The 5000-nt window shown below is 55.9% G+C and overlaps 3 non-coding genes across 3 annotated transcripts in view; all 3 read right to left on the reverse strand.

Annotated features, from left to right (window-relative positions):
• The window catches only part of LOC126330047 (large subunit ribosomal RNA), a 4222-nt gene extending 3990 nt beyond the window's left edge, over window positions 1-232 (reverse strand). Inside the window, exon 1 of the ribosomal RNA XR_007562684.1 lies at window positions 1-232. This exon is cut by the window's left edge and continues 3990 nt beyond it. This is a non-coding gene — a ribosomal RNA (large subunit ribosomal RNA).
• Window positions 233-420: 188 nt separating this feature from the next.
• Window positions 421-575, reverse strand: LOC126330042 (5.8S ribosomal RNA). Its single transcript, XR_007562679.1, has one exon. It is a non-coding gene; the product is annotated as a 5.8S ribosomal RNA (ribosomal RNA).
• A 369-nt stretch (window positions 576-944) lies between these two features.
• On the reverse strand, window positions 945-2837 carry LOC126330037 (small subunit ribosomal RNA). Its single transcript, XR_007562675.1, has one exon. It is a non-coding gene; the product is annotated as a small subunit ribosomal RNA (ribosomal RNA).
• Window positions 2838-5000: the final 2163 nt, after the last annotated feature.

Raw genomic sequence — 5000 nt, forward strand, 5'->3', positions numbered from 1 at the left:
GCACCCTCTACGGGCCGTGGCCTCATTCAAGTTGGACTTGGGCTCGGCGCGAGGCGTCGGGGTAGTGGACCCTCCCAAACACCACATGCCACGACAGGCGGCAGCCTGCGGGGTTCGGTGCTGGACTCTTCCCTGTTCGCTCGCCGCTACTGGGGGAATCCTTGTTAGTTTCTTTTCCTCCGCTTAGTAATATGCTTAAATTCAGCGGGTAGTCTCGCCTGCTCTGAGGTCGTTGTACGAGGTGTCGCACGCCACACCGCCAGCCGGCTGTGCACGCTACCGAGAAAGTACCGGTATGCGAACCGCCAGGCGACGGGCGCGCATCGCACGTTTAAGGAGACGCGGCCGGCCACACAGGCGACCACGACACTCCCACGTCTCCGAAGCGGGACAAACGCCGCGCGCTTCAGTATACGTAGCCGACCCTCAGCCAGACGTGGCCCGGGAACGGAATCCATGGACCGCAATGTGCGTTCGAAACGTCGATGTTCATGTGTCCTGCAGTTCACATGTCGACGCGCAATTTGCTGCGTTCTTCATCGACCCACGAGCCGAGTGATCCACCGTCCTGGGTGATCTTTTCCTTTTCAGTCTCCCACTGTCTCTTTCAAGACAGCAGCATTTGCGGGACTGAGGCGTCTGACGGCCCCTGTTCCACTATTTTTTTGTGTCCAACGGCCTCACAGCCGATGGGCGTCGTACGGCTCCACACCGGGGCGGACAGGCACTCGGGCGAACGTCATTCAAAACCGGCGCCAGGCGCCAGGTACCGCAGGCCAGCCGCTCCAGAGCTTCAGCGCTCGTACCACACAACAACAACAACACTTCCGCTAGTTTTGAGAGGCACGCGTGGTTCCGCACGCGGCGCACGGCCACTGCCGTACAGGTAGCGTGTTGCGCGACACGACACGACACGCACATCGAAAGACATGCAGTCTAGTCGGTAATGATCCTTCCGCAGGTTCACCTACGGAAACCTTGTTACGACTTTTACTTCCTCTAAATGATCAAGTTTGGTCATCTTTCCGGTAGCATCGGCAACGACAGAGTCGATGCCGCGTACCAGTCCGAAGACCTCACTAAATCATTCAATCGGTAGTAGCGACGGGCGGTGTGTACAAAGGGCAGGGACGTAATCAACGCGAGCTTATGACTCGCGCTTACTGGGAATTCCTCGTTCATGGGGAACAATTGCAAGCCCCAATCCCTAGCACGAAGGAGGTTCAGCGGGTTACCCCGACCTTTCGGCCTAGGAAGACACGCTGATTCCTTCAGTGTAGCGCGCGTGCGGCCCAGAACATCTAAGGGCATCACAGACCTGTTATTGCTCAATCTCGTGCGGCTAGAAGCCGCCTGTCCCTCTAAGAAGAAAAGTAATCGCTGACAGCACGAAGGATGTCACGCGACTAGTTAGCAGGCTAGAGTCTCGTTCGTTATCGGAATTAACCAGACAAATCGCTCCACCAACTAAGAACGGCCATGCACCACCACCCACCGAATCAAGAAAGAGCTATCAATCTGTCAATCCTTCCGGTGTCCGGGCCTGGTGAGGTTTCCCGTGTTGAGTCAAATTAAGCCGCAGGCTCCACTCCTGGTGGTGCCCTTCCGTCAATTCCTTTAAGTTTCAGCTTTGCAACCATACTTCCCCCGGAACCCAAAAGCTTTGGTTTCCCGGAGGCTGCCCGCCGAGTCATCGGAGGAACTGCGGCGGATCGCTGGCTGGCATCGTTTATGGTTAGAACTAGGGCGGTATCTGATCGCCTTCGAACCTCTAACTTTCGTTCTTGATTAATGAAAACATACTTGGCAAATGCTTTCGCTTCTGTTCGTCTTGCGACGATCCAAGAATTTCACCTCTAACGTCGCAATACGAATGCCCCCGCCTGTCCCTATTAATTATTACCTCGGGTTCCGAAAACCAACAAAATAGAACCGAGGTCCTATTCCATTATTCCATGCACACAGTATTCAGGCGGGCTTGCCTGCTTTAAGCACTCTAATTTGTTCAAAGTAAACGTGCCGGCCCACCGAGACACTCAACAAAGAGCACCCTGGTAGGATTTAAACGGGGTCCGCCTCGGGACGCGAAAGCACCCCTTCGGCTCGCCCCACCGGCAGGACGTCCCACGATACATGCCAGTTAAACACCGACGGGCGGTGAACCAACAGCGTGGGACACAAATCCAACTACGAGCTTTTTAACCGCAACAACTTTAATATACGCTATTGGAGCTGGAATTACCGCGGCTGCTGGCACCAGACTTGCCCTCCAATAGATACTCGTTAAAGGATTTAAAGTGTACTCATTCCGATTACGGGGCCTCGGATGAGTCCCGTATCGTTATTTTTCGTCACTACCTCCCCGTGCCGGGAGTGGGTAATTTGCGCGCCTGCTGCCTTCCTTGGATGTGGTAGCCGTTTCTCAGGCTCCCTCTCCGGAATCGAACCCTGATTCCCCGTTACCCGTTACAACCATGGTAGGCGCAGAACCTACCATCGACAGTTGATAAGGCAGACATTTGAAAGATGCGTCGCCGGTACGAGGACCGTGCGATCAGCCCAAAGTTATTCAGAGTCACCAAGGCAAACGGACCAGACAAGCCAATCCGATTGGTTTTGATCTAATAAAAGCGTCCCTTCCATCTCTGGTCGGGACTCTGTTTGCATGTATTAGCTCTAGAATTACCACAGTTATCCAAGTAACGTGGGTACGATCTAAGGAACCATAACTGATTTAATGAGCCATTCGCGGTTTCACCTTAATGCGGCTTGTACTGAGACATGCATGGCTTAATCTTTGAGACAAGCATATGACTACTGGCAGGATCAACCAGGGAGCTGCGTCAACTAGAGCTGAGCAGCCGGCCGCCCGGGAGTGTGTCCCGGGGGCCCGCGCGAACACGCAAGCGTCCGCTCAATTATTCTGCAAACAGGAGGAGGCCGAGCTCCCCTGCACGATACACCTCGAAACCCTCTCAGGTCCCGGCGGCGCGCAGCGCCGTCCTAGGTACTTGGTCGGTTTCGAGAGAGGCGCAATCGCCCGGAGTTAGGCGAGTAGACGGTTTTAGTGCGAACACCCTTGCTCCCAACTGAGCTTGCCGCTGCCGACAGAGGCCCGGGAGCGTGCTGTCGTGGCATTGCCGGCGGGAGACAACACGCGCCACCTATGGTGACCGGCAGCTCCAACGCCAGCGCCACACAAGAGCAAAGCCCCACTTGGGTGCAGAAGCGAACTCTCCCAGCACAGCGCACGCGCCAACACGTCCGCACAACTGCGATACAAACCACCTGCGAGAACCGCTGGGGCGACCGAGCAGCAGACGGCGTCGCGGCGCCGAGTGCCAGGCGGCGGCGCATCCTCAACGCACACAGTCCTCAATCAGACCAGCACACTGCAGATGTCCACCGCGCTTCGCACCGGGCTCGGCTGAACCAACTTTGGCCGCCAGGCGCCGCGTGCAGGGTGCGCCGCAGCGTAGCTGCGCCGCCTGCCGAGCCCGTCGGCTGGCGCTCCTGCCACTCGGCGCCCCCCACCAGCCGCCTGTTGCGCGTGCGCCCACGCAGCGCGCGGCCAACACGCCGGGCGGCCCCCCTTCACCGGCCGGGAACAGTCCCACCAAGCCACCGCCGCGTATCGCTTCATACCCACATGGGCCTAGTCACGTGTGTGGATGTGGCGGGTACCGCTGAAACAACCGGTTAATAGCTGTACCGATCGTCGCCATCACAGATTCACCTCCAGCGTGAACAACCGCTCAACAACGGATTTCCAGTTCATTTGCGTATCTTGGGCAGTAAACGTAGATGTCCACCTACATTTGCGAATTCAACAATTCTTGCATGCCAGGATGTCATGTGTCACGACACGCTACATCAGACCACATACACACTGCGACATGTGCAGAAGAGAACACGTGGAAGGTGGCCCGCGCACGTATGCGATGTCCCTTCCGCGATCCACTGTCAACCGGCATCTGCGGCATGTCCCAGATATGGAACGCGGTCCACCAGGGTAGCACTTTGTGTGAGGCAATACGACAAAGTCGGAATACACGCGTCACTACATCACACGGCTCACGCTGACCTGACCTGACTCACCGCACCACCACCCCCAGCGACCCAGGGTGACATACAATGCGTTCGTACGTTCCTCCCACACGCCTCTACGGCGTACCACAGTGCAACCTAGCTGTTATTGGGAGACGAGACAAGTAGCATCGAGCACAACATATGGAAATTGAGATTCGACACCGTTGGGCACAGCCAGCGTACGGTCACACGTATCACACTACTTCACTCTGTACGTAACTACCGATGATCGGTACAGCGTGTGGGTTACGCGTACGACATCAGCGGACAATGGACACAGACCATACCACGACGTACACTGAGGGCGTCGACATCTGAACGCAACTGAACAGCTGCGAGGCTCATTTAACACTCAAACGCCAGACCGACCAGCTTGAGAGGACGGAGACACAAAGAGAGGGGCAGAGGGGGGGGGGGGGCGATATAGTCCTATTGCAGTACAATTGACAGTGGATAGCGGGAATATGTGGAAAGTAAGCAACACTCGCAAGACATCTACATGAGGATAACAACGACACCAGAGATTCCGAGCAGTGAACTATGTTAGGCAAAGGGACAACGTGGGTTAGGTTAAGGGACAACGTGGGTTAGGTTAAGGGACAACGTGGGTTAGGTTAAGGGACAACGTGGGTTAGGTTAAGGGACAACGTGGGTTAGGTTAAGGGACAACGTGGGTTAGGTTAAGGGACAACGTGGGTTAGGTTAAGGGACAACGTGGGTTAGGTTAAGGGACAACGTGGGTTAGGTTAAGGGACAACGTGGGTTAGGTTAAGGGACAACGTGGGTTAGGTTAAGGGACAACGTGGGTTAGGTTAAGGGACAACGTGGGTTAGGTTAAGGGACAACGTGGGTTAGGTTAAGGGACAACGTGGGTTAGGTTAAGGGACAACGTGGGTTAGGTTAAGGGACAA

This window comes from Schistocerca gregaria, unplaced genomic scaffold, assembly GCF_023897955.1.
Source record: "Schistocerca gregaria isolate iqSchGreg1 unplaced genomic scaffold, iqSchGreg1.2 ptg001246l, whole genome shotgun sequence".
Lineage (NCBI taxonomy): Eukaryota > Metazoa > Arthropoda > Insecta > Orthoptera > Acrididae > Schistocerca > Schistocerca gregaria.